The sequence below is a fragment of the Manis javanica genome, chromosome 14 (genome assembly GCF_040802235.1).
Source record: "Manis javanica isolate MJ-LG chromosome 14, MJ_LKY, whole genome shotgun sequence".
Lineage (NCBI taxonomy): Eukaryota > Metazoa > Chordata > Mammalia > Pholidota > Manidae > Manis > Manis javanica.
In genome coordinates, this window is record NC_133169.1 from 92,520,770 (window position 1) to 92,532,981 (window position 12,212).

Sequence of the window (12,212 nt, forward strand, 5' to 3'; positions counted from 1 at the left end):
GAGGGTGGCTCCATCCATGCCGCCCTTCTGACACAGCCAGGATGAGGGGGCATCGTGCTGGCCGCCATTGCTCTGGGCTGGCAGTCACCATCTCTAAATTCTAACTAACTGATTTTATCTTTGAATTTGGACGGGACCACGGATCACGCCCCGGGGGCCTGGAGCCCTGACTCCTGGAGGCCCCCCTCCCTAGGAAGGGTCTGGGCTGATGGCTCCCGGCGCTGCCCCAACCCCTCCGGGTCTAGGGCGCGGTGGAGGCCGACTAAGTGCTGATGCAGGGGTGGTTGGGAGTGAGAACCGTGACACATGCAGATGGGGCATGATGCTGTCACTGCCCTAGGCTGGCGGTTTGTAGCTCAGGTGCCAGCTAGAGACTGTTCTTGGCATCTCCCCACCCACCTTCTCTCCAGATACTGAGAATGGCATGGAGTTTGATTAGAAGCAAGTGATGTGAAGGTGCACTCACTGTCCAGTAACATTCTTGTTAGGGGAGACCAACTTTTTAATCATCTCAAACAGAAATTCCATGTTTCCAATCCCCCTCCCCTCCAGCCCCTGGCAACTCTGTTCTATTTTCTGTTTTTAATGATGTTGACTCTTCAAAGTGCCTTGTGTAAGTGGAATCATATAGTATTTGTTATTGTGGGTCTAGCTCATTTCTCTCCGCATAAGGTCTTCAGGAGCTCATCTGCATCGTGGCACGTGTCAGAACTTCATTCCTTTTTATGGCTGTGTAATATTCTATGGTGCATATATACTACATTTTATTTATCCATTATCTGTTGAAGGACACTGGGTTGTTTCCACCTTTGGGTTCTTGTGGATAATGCTACATGAACATCGATGTACAACAATCTATTTGCATCCCTGGATGTTTACTAGGAGTAGATTCGCTCAGAGATGACTCTTGGGGTTCAGGCCTTCACCACGTGGGACTGAATCACCCTTACATGATGGTGGAGAACGGTGTTGCTATTTCCTTCAGGATGCCTTTCAAGAAGGAACCCTGTAGTCATCTCGTGCCTGGAATTAGGCCTGTGCCCCCCTCCTCAGCCCATACATCACTGCTGGACGTGCCAGAGCTTTTGCTTACCCATATTCAAGGAGTCAGTGCTTAGAAGACCAGAATGAAAAATTTCATTTTTGTTCAAAACATGCTGACAATAGACAATTCCAATCAGCAAGTTCTGTCAAGAAACATGCTGACAATAGACAATTCCAATCAGCAAGTTCTGTTAAGAGTAGAACTAATGCACGGCAGAAGCATTTCTTCATCTCCCTCCTCCAAGTGCTAAACTTGGCACCAGGTAGATATCAGGACTTAAGGAACTGTCTCTTCAGAGATTTTTAAAAACTGCTCCCTTGCTTGCTCTGCTTGGCAATCTTCTCAAATATATGTCCTGAACGGTGGGGACACCCTTCCATCTACTCATCAAGTTCTTGGAGTAATTGGCGTTAGAATTAACCAATCTGCCTCCTATTTTATAACATGTCATCACATTTTTTCAAATGCCCCTCAAGCCAGTCTTGCTTCTGAGATGGACATGGGAAGCAGGTGCTACTGTCTAGCGGTAATGAACTCAGGTTTGGGAGTCAGACACTCCAAACTGGTTTCTTATTATTGGTTTCCTAGAACTATTTTAACAAGTACCACACACTGGATGGCTTGAAACAATAGAAGTTCTCACCGTTCTGGAATCTAGAAGTCTGAAATCAGGGTGTTGGCAGGGCCCTGTCCTACTGAATCCTCCGGGGGAAGTCACTGCTCAGCCGGCTCGTGCTCTGGGAGCCCAGGGCATTCTTTGGCTTACGGCACCATCATCCCAACCTGCCTCTGTCTTCATAGCTCTTCTTCCTCCGTGTGTAAATTTCTCTCTTCTTACAAGGACACCAGTCCTATTGGATTGGGGGTCCACCCTATTCCAGTACGATCTCGTCTTAACCAGTTACATCTGCAACAATGCCATTCCCAAATAAGGTCACTTTGTTGATGTACTAAGTCCATGACTTCAACATCCTCTTGGGAGATGCTCAGCTCATAACCGATACTCTTGATTTCATTGCCAACTCCAGCTCTTACTAGCTTGATGGCCTTGAGCAAGTTACCTACTCTCTATTAGTCTCCATGTTTTACTTTTGTTTGGGGCTAATAAGGATTATATGAAAAAATGCAAGTAAAGTTAGTAGCACAGTGCTTCATATACGAAGGGTTTGAAAGTACCAGCAGATTATCAGTAGGTCTGTGAAGGGGGCTTACGCTTAGGGCTTTATGTTAGGATTCTAGTCTAGAGGCAGCATCTTTCATTTAGGACATACCTAATTGTTAACCTAAGATCTGCAAATAGGATTCTGAGGAACCTGCAATTTATACCAGTATTAGTTTGTGTATTTGCATTCTTTTTTCTCCTTTGAAAAATGATCCATGTATGCACCGAAGGAGTCATGCCATCCCCATCCCCTTAAATTTAAGAATGTGGGGAGAGAATAGGAGAAGCTGGTGAAACAGGAGGATCATGAGCTCCCTTCCCCTCACAGACACACTGAAGCAGCAATTACAGGTAATGCAACTCATTGCAAAAACAATCTGAAGACTAGCAGGACAGATGTTCCACCACTGAAGACATAAAGAAAAAGCTACACCAGAAAGGGTGAGAGGGGCACAGCCACGGTCAAGAACCAAACACCTACTGTAGCAACTCACAAGTGGGGGGCATATCACAGGCATGGAGATCCTTCCTGGGGAGCAGGGGAGTGATCCCCACATCAGGGACCACCAGCCCTGGGGACCTGCACTGGGAAGATGAGTCCCGTAACATCTGGCTTTGAAAATCAGCAGGGCTTAACTCCGGGAGACCCAGAGTGTCCACTCCTAAAGGAAGAGCATGCTGTGACATCGGGTCCAGCACCCAGCACAGAGGCAGCATTCTGGAAAGTGCCTGGGTTACATGCGAAGGAGACTTGTTGACCAATTTTAAGGCATATGTGGGAGGAAGAGGGATTTGTGGGGACTTTCTAGGAGAATGGGGGTGCTGGCAGGTGCATTTCTCCTGCCTCGTGGAGGCACCAGCTCTGACATAGTCTTGTCCACCTTGCCAGCACTGCTCGCTCGGCCCTAGGCCTCCTAGTGGAGTCACCACTCAGAACTGAAGGAAAAACTAAAGAATTTCCTAGATAGATAGAAGTTACAGGAATTTATCACCACTAAACTGGCCTTACAAGAAATATGAAAGGGACATTTTTATGCAGAAAGGGACAAAACTAGAAGAAAATTATGAAAGGGAACTATTTCACTGGTAAGAGCAAACAAATAATGAAGGTAGTAGATCACTTATAAAGCTAATATGAAGGTTAAAAGACAAAAGTAGTGAACTCAACTTTATCTAAAAAACTAGTTAGAAGATTCACAAATAAAAAGATGTAAAATATGATGTCATACATAAAACACAAGGGTGGGGTGAGTAAAAAAGGTAATGCTTTTAGAAGGTGTTCAGATTTAAGTGACCATCGACTTAATGTACACTGCTGTATTCATAGGCTGCTATATATGAACCTTACAGTAACACAAACCAAAACCCTGTAAGAGATACACAAAAAAGAAAGAGAAAGGAATCCAAGCATAATATCAAAGGAAGTCAAATCACAGGGAAAGAGCACGAGAAAAAGAAAGGAACAGAGGAGGGTCACAAAACCCACCAGAAAACAACTAACAAAATGGCAATAAGTACATACTTATCAGTCATTACTTTAAATGTAAATAGACTAAATTTTCCAATCAAAATACATAGGATGAATGAATGGATTTAAGAAAAGTACGAAATCCATCTATATGCAGCCTAGAAAAGACTCACTTCAGACCTAGAGACACATACAGACTGAAAATGAAGGGATAGAAACAGATATTCCATGCCAAAAAAAAAAATAGGCTGGAGTAGCAATACTTACATCACACTTCTATCAGACGAAAAAGCCTTTAAATCAAAGGCTAACAGAGACAAAGAAAGGCGTTATATAAGGATAATGGGTTAACCCAACAAGAGGATATAACAGTTTTAAATATCTATACACCTAATTATATAAAGCAAATATTAACAGACATAAAGGGAGAAGTTGACAGTAATACAATAACAGGGGAATATAATACCCCATTTGCATCAATAGATGGATCATCCAGATAGGAAATCAATAAGGAAACAGTGGCTTTGAACAGCACATTAAGCCAGATGGACTTAACAGTTATATCCTGAACATTCTATCCCAAATCAGCAGGATACACACTCTTTTTGAGTACACATGGGACATTCTTCAGGATAGCTTACACATTAGGCCACAAACAAGTCTCCATAAATTTAAGAAGACTGAAATTGTAGAGCATCTTTTATGATCACAACAGCATGAAACTTGAAACCAATTACATGAAAAAAAAACTGGAAAAAACAAATGAGGAGGCTAAGCAGCATGCTATTAAACAACCAATGATCAATGAAGAAATCAAAGAGGAAATCAAATACCCAGAGACTAATGAAAACAGAAACACAATGGTTTAAAATCTTTGGGACGCAGCAAAAGCAATTATAAAAGGGAAGTTTGTAGTGATACAGGCCTCAACACCTCAAGAAGCAAGAAAAATCTCCATCTAATGGAACTAGAAAAGGAAGAACAAGGCCCACAGTTACTAAAAAGAAGGAAATAATAAAGATCAGAGCAGAAATAAATTAGAGACTAAAAAATGATAGAAAAGTTGATGAAAATAGGAGCTATTTCTTTGAAAGGATAAACAAAAGTTGATAAACCTTTAGCTAGCCTCATCAAGAGTAAAGAAAAATTAAATAAAATCAGAAATGAAAGAGAAGGTACAACTGGCACCACGGAAATGCAAAGGTTCATAAGAGACTACTACAAAAAATTATTTGCCAACAAATTGGGTGACTTAGAAGAAATGGATATATTTCTAGAAACATACAATCTTCTAGGCTGATCCAGGAAGAAATAGACAATCTGAACAGTCTGATTATTAGTAACAAAGTGGAATCAGTAATCAAAGAACTCCCAACAAACAATATTTAAAGATGACATAACACCTATCTTAAGCTATTCAAAAAAAATAGAAACAAGAAAAAATGATATTGCTTCCAAAATCATTCTACAAGGCCAGCATTACCCTGACATAAAAACCAAATAAACACATTATGAAAAATTTAAATTGTAGACCAAAATCCCTAATGAACATGGATACAAAAACCCTCAACAAAATCTTAGGAAACTGAATTCAATGTTACATTAAAAGGATCATTCAACACATTCAGTTGGGATTTATTCCAGGGATATAAGGATGGTTCAATATCCACATATCAACCAACTTGATACACCAGATTAACAAAATGAAGGATAAAAATCATATCATCTCAATAGATGGAGAAGAAGCATCTGACAAAATTCAACATCCATTCATGATAAAAACTCTTGACAAAGTGGGTTTAGAGGGAACATACCTCAACATAATAAAGGCAATATATGACAGACCCACAGCTATCATCATACTCAATGGTGAGAAGTTGAAAGCTTTTCCTCTAAAACCAGGAACAAGACAAGTATGCCCACTCTTACCACTTTTATTCAACATAGTATTGGAAGTGCTAGCCACAACAATTTGATAAGAAAAAAATGTTGTAGGACACAGTGATAAAGTTGCAGGATATAAAATTAATATACAAACAATCTGTTGCATTTCTATGCACCAATACAAAATCAGTAGGAAGAGAAATTAAGAAAACAATCCCATTTACAATTGCATCAAAAAGAAAAAATACCTAGGAAAAAATTTAACCAAGAAGGTGAAAGACCTGCACTCTGAAAACTCTAAGACATTGATGAAAGAAATAAAAGATGACAGAAATAAAGGGAAAGATATACCATGCTCACAGACTGAACATTTTAACAATATTAATTTTTCCAAACTACCCAAAGCAATCTACAGATTCAGTGTAATCCCTATTAAAATGCCAATGGCATTTTTCACAGAACTAGAACAAATAATCTTTAAAACTTGTATAGAACCACAAAGACCCTGAATAGCCAGTATAATCTTGAGAAATAAGAACAAAGTTAGAAATATCATGCTACCTGTTTTCAAATGATACTAGAAAGCTACAATAATCAAAACAGTCTGGTACTGGCATAACCATAGACAACACAGGTCAATGGAACAGAATGGAGAGCCAGGAAACAATATGTGGTCAATTAATCTATGACCCAGGAGGCATGAATATACAATGGGGGAAGACAGTCTCTTCAATAAATGGTGGAAAAACTGGATAGCTACATGCAAAAGAATGAAACCAGACCATTTTCTTACATCACACACAAAAATGAATTAAAAATGGATTAAAGACTTAAATACAAGACCTGAAACAATAAAACTCCTAAAAGAAAACATGGTAGTAAACTTTAGACATTGGCCTTAGCAGCATTTTTTTGGATATGGCACTCCAGGCAAGGGAAACAAAATCTAAAATAAAAAATGGGACTACCTTTTGTATAATAGGGAAACCATCTACAAAACAAAAAAGCAAACCTGCTGACTGGTAGAAGATATTTGCAAATGATGTATCCAGTGGGGCTTAATATCCAAAATACATATTTTAATAAAAACCTCATACAACTCAACACCTCCCCCCCAAAAAATACAATCTAATTAGAAAAATATATTTTAAGGTCCTCTGCCACTTTTCAAAGAGGGCATACAGATGGCCAACAGACACATGAAAAAGATGCTCAACATTGCAAATCATTCGGGAAATGCAAATCAAAACCACAATGAGATACCATCTCACATCAGTCAGAATGGCTCCTACCAAAAAGATAAGAGATTACTAGTATTGCTGAGGATGTGGAGAAAAGGGCACCCTCATATTCTGTTGGTGGGAGTGTAAAGTGGTGCAGCCACTATGGAAAACAGTATGGAAGTCCTCAAATTAAAAATAGAAATATCATATGACTTAGTAATTCCACTTCTGAGTAGCTACCTGAAGAAAACAAAGACAATAATTCAAAAAGATACATGCACCTGTATGTCTACTGCCACATTACTTACAACAGCCAAAATATGGAAGCAACCCAGGTGTCCATTGATAAATGAATGGATAATGATGCGGTAAATATATATATAATGGAATATTACTCAGCCAAAAAAAGGAATGAAATCTTGCCATTTGTGATAGATGGACCTAGAGGAACTCCTAAGTCAGAAAGACAAATGCTATATAATTTCACTTACATGTGGAATTTAAAAGATAAAACAAATGAACAAACAAGCAAACAAAAAACCACAGAAACAGATTCATAAATGGAGAGAACTGATGATTGCCACAGGGGAGGGTGCTGGGGGAATTGGTGAAGTAGGTGAAGGCGGGTAAGAGGTACAAAATTCTAGTTATAAAAGAAATCATAGGGCTGAAAAATCCAATAAAGGATGTACAGTCAAAACTATTACAATAACTTTGTATGGTAACAGATGGTAACTATACTTAGCATGGTGAGCATTTCATTGTGTATATAACTGTTGAATCACTATGTTGTACACCTGAAACAATATTGTATACCAACTACATTTCAATTAAAAATTAAATAGTTTCATTAAAAAACAGAATGTGCTTGTACTCATATTCAGCCGTCCATGATGCTTTGGGGTAGAAGGTTTATAGGGAACACCCAGTTCAGACACCTTAGGGCTGAGTCAGAGAGACAGGTGGGAGAAGAGAATCAACCCTTACAGGAGTGCCCCTCCAGATGCGGTGCTTCCTTAGGTCATCTCTTATTACCCTCATCGCAGATTATGAGGACAGTGTCAGCCACGGTGATTTGTAGAGCAGAGAACTGAACTCGGCAAGGTTAGAAACCTGCCCACGTTCCCACAGCTAGGAAGGGGCGGAGCTGGTACCCTCCCAAGGAGGCCTCCAAGCTGCAAGGCCCAAGGAGGGCGCTGTACATGAGCACAGTATCTGCACGTCCTCCTCTAACTTGATTCTTAAGCAATCCCGAGATAGAAATAAGAAAGCTGTGATCCTCCCCTTATTTGGATGAGAATGTAAGTCAAAAACTGGTCTTAAAACAAAGCTAGCTGAGGTCACAAAGCCAATAAATGGTAAAGAGACAGTTATCTCTGACATCCACTGTTTTTTTTTTCCAAAAAAATCTTTTATTGAGTGTGTACTGCACTCCCAATATATTCCTCATAAACATTACCTCATTTAATTCCCACCATGTACCTGCGAGGAAGGTATCATTATATCTACCTTACAGATGAGAAAAAACGGAAGCAAGACCTCAAGAGAAAGATGGTGACGGAAACACATCCCTCGACTTCGGTTCCGCCAGGGAGCGGCAGCCTCGTTCGCCTCTAGAGGGAGAGGTGAGGAGGAAAACCTGCAATAAGGAGGGCTGTTTGGGTATCTGGGTGGAAACTGGTCACATCCCTTCGATCACTTTGTCAAAAGAAAAAAAAAAAGGAAAAGAAACTGGTCACCCCACCTCATACTGTGCTTTACCCTCTGGAAAGGAGGGTCTCTTAACTGGAAAGAGCTGGCACGTGAGGGCATGGGGTGCCAGGTCCGTGAGTGTGCTCTGGGCGTGCAGGCCCTCTTGCCCACTTGGTTTTGATGACCCTGGCAGCTGGGACCTTACCCTCCATCAAGAGGATAGCAGAGGTTTTTTTCTGGAGACTTTGGCCAACCTAAGAAGGAAATCTGAAGCTATGAACATGGGACTTTCTCTGACCCAACATCCTAGCCTTAGCTCTCGAGAGCGAAGCTTACGGCCGACAGGGTCTGCCCAGCGGCTCAGAACCCCCAGAAGGGTTCAGGTCTCCAAGCAAACATGAGCAGACAACCAAGGATTTTCGGACATGTGGGAAAGACCTCTGACAGGGTGGACAGAGTCTAAAACCAACGAGCACAAAAACACAACTTCAGGAAAACTATCAGAGAGATGTAAGGTACAGCAACCAAAAAAAAAATTTTTTTTAATAGGATGCCGGGAAAGCAACATTCAGAGTGCAAAAATTAGCTTTAGAGGAAAAAAACACAGCATGAATGGAAAGATTCAAAGAAGGTTTAGAAGGTAAATTCAAAAAAGTTCCCAGAATAATGAGCAAAAAGAGACAGAAAATGGCGGGGTAAATAATAGAAAATTGAAGGGCCAGCCTAGGAGTTCTAGTTTCTAGAGAATGGAGAGTGTGGAAGGAGAGGGGAAAGGGAAGAAACCGTAATTTAAGGGAAAAAGGAGAGGCCAGGACTTAAGGACACGTTTCCCGATTGAACAGGCTCATCAACGCCCAGCACAATGAATAAAATAAGCCCCTATTGTCATGAAATTTCACAACATTCAATACACATATACAATCCCGTAAGGTTCCAGAGAAGAAAACTGTTACATCAAAGGATGTGGCATCAAAATAGCTTTAGACTTCTCAACAGTGACCCAAAAAATCAAGTAGAGCAATGCCTTCAAAATTCTGAAGGCAAATGACTTCCAACCTAGAATTCAATACTCAGGCAAACTCTCAATTGAGTATGAGTAGAATAAAAATATTTTTCATACATACAAAGCTTCAAAAATTGGTCTCCCACAAAATCCTCACAAAGCTGTTGTAGGACGTATTCCACAAAAATAAGGCAGTAAAACATGACAGAGGGAGACAGTGCACGCAGCATGCGGGGAAGCCGTCGTTAAACAGGAGATAAGGAATCCCCAGGATGAGGGGCAGGGGACCCGGGGCGACAGCTGTGAAGCATGAAAGATACAGTCCTGGCCGGTCAGAGGCTCTGGGAGCGCCTTTTTGTGGAAGGTGGCAACGTGATGCGCTTGAACATGTGAAAGGGAATGTAGGTGGCCAGAGAAAAATTTGAGAATGACTTAGGAAAGAGATGCAGAAACTAAGCACATGTATAAACAAGACAATTATTAACTCCATAGAAAAGAAAAAAATTGTTTAAGAAAGGAAAAATATCATAGTTTACGACTTGACTTAGGTGCATATCCTTTTCCCATACCGTGATGCAAATCCTGAATATTGATATAACTGAAATGATTCTATCAGGCACAGCTGTATTGGAAAGGCGGGCACATCTTGGCATGAAACCAGAAGAGCGGACAAGTGAACCCCCTCACCTGCCGTCTTGAAAATTCAGTAAGGAAGGCCTAAAACTAAAATTAAGAAAATTATACTGTTTAGAAAATATGGTGAAACTACTACACTTATTAGCTAAAAGAGGTAAAAAGTGTTACTTTCTTAGCTGGGAGAGATTATGGAGTGAGACAAGCAGCTCATGAGACTAATATCTGTTTCATAACAAACTTTTGGAACTATTTGACGCTTAAAACTTTACGTAAATGTAGATGGAGATGTATAACTCATAAAAAAATATTAAGAACAAAAATTAGTCAATATATTAATTATGCTTATTTTTAGATAATTGTTTTCTATTTTCTGTATTTTTTATGCCAAAGGAATATTCATTTTGTATTTTTATTATAAATATATAATAAATATATTATTATTTTATATTTTCTATTATATCAGTTTCTGTCATTATTGTAAACAAGAAATTGAAGCTTAGAAAGGTTAGGTAAATTTCCTAATTTCATTTACCTTGTAAGTTGTAAAGCTAGAATTCCAATGAAGTTCTTTCTGACCCAAATCATTTAGCTTTCATTGAAGCATTCAATAGTCGTTAAAACCCATAAAGCAAAATTGTGGTGCCATAATATTCTCTCCCCCCTCTGAAGGGCCATGGAGCATCTTTCTATGCCAAACATTTTTTTTGCCAAACCACTATTGCTTTCCTGTGTTTGCCTATTTATTTATCCATATATTTGTATTCCTCTAACCCCAGAACGATGAGAAACTGTATTCCAAAGATACATACACTGTAGCAAAATAAACTTAAATGAGGCCGGGTGTCTGACTGTCCAGGTTTTAGGTTCTCATGAACGCAGCTGAATGAGTCTTACTCCGTTTCCTGGCGATGTGACTGAAGTCCCGGGCTCCTTTCGTGCCTCCATCTGTGCCTCTAGAGTCCTGAACACACAGATGCTCAATGACTCTTTGTTGATTGGACTTGCTAGCAGTGACCTTAGCTTTTTCCCCACCTTCCTGCAACTGTCTTTGAAGGGTGGAAGTGAGAGTTTCTTTGTAACTGCCTCCAACTGCCTATTTGGGAATGTAACACCATGACTAAAGATTCATCTCATTAATGGAAAACTGTAAAATCCACCAGAGGACATAGGTTTTTAAGCAGAGCTTCCATCTTTGTCCTTTTACTCCATTTCTTGGCAAATTATGAAATCCCCATTCTTAAAAATGGGCAAAGTGACAGCAGGACTTCGAAGAGGGACTGATTCCTGCTTTGTTCTCAGGAGGTAGACGGAAGACTAATTTAACATGGGTACCTTTCTGTGGCCATAACGAGATACAGTTACTTCTGTTCAAAGATAATGCAGCACCAGCCAAGCAAATACTCTCTGCCTCCTGCTTTTAAGTGCCCGCCAGTTGTTGGGGGGTCATCACGTCCACGCCCTCACTCAGGATGATTGGTGATTGTCAAGTTGGTGGGGTGGAGAATGGCAGGTCTGGACACTTCTGAGCTCAAAGAGAGAGTAAGTCAATCCTTGAGGTTTTTAAGCTGTAAATCCAGTGTCCTCAGAGAAATCTTCTTGTCAGCGTTCAGATGGAGATTTCCTTCATTGCCCAGCTCATAAAGACCTTGACAGTAGGTGGCTGCTAAGACATTTCTTAGGCGCTATCTACTGTAAGTGACAATGTGCTAGGAAATCAGCGTGAAGGGAAATAACTTCAAAGTTTGTCCTCCTAAGCCATCCATATTCTGTAAAACTTTGGTGATGATACCTCATTGCCTGGTTCGTCCACTTAGGAAGTATTCGTCATGCACCTGCTACCACCGAGTGGCTCTAGGTGGTGCGGATGCAGTGACAAACAGAGTGGTTCCAGCACCTGCCTTCACAGGGTCATGTGCTTAACAGTGTTCTGGGTGAGCGCCCACCATCATGCCGCCTCAGGTTTTGGCAAGAAAAGTAATGCTCTGGACCAGTGCCAAGGCGACCCATCTGGTAACAGTGACAAAACCAGCAACGATAATGACCCACTGATTGAGTTCTTACTCTCTGCTAAAAATACTCAGTAAGCACCTTTGAGATGG

The 12,212-nt window shown here is 40.5% G+C and overlaps 1 protein-coding gene across 2 annotated transcripts in view; it reads left to right on the top strand.

Annotated features, from left to right (window-relative positions):
* Positions 1-12,212, top strand: part of STK32A (serine/threonine kinase 32A) — a 109,111-nt gene that overhangs the window by 13,407 nt on the left and 83,492 nt on the right. Inside the window, exon 2 of one of the 2 annotated variants that reach the window (XM_073221956.1) lies at positions 8,299-8,407. The exons of the other annotated variant lie outside the window; for it this stretch is intronic. The gene's annotated coding sequence lies outside the window, so the exon portion shown is untranslated. The remainder of the gene's footprint in view (positions 1-8,298; positions 8,408-12,212) is intronic. 2 annotated transcript variants of the gene reach the window in all.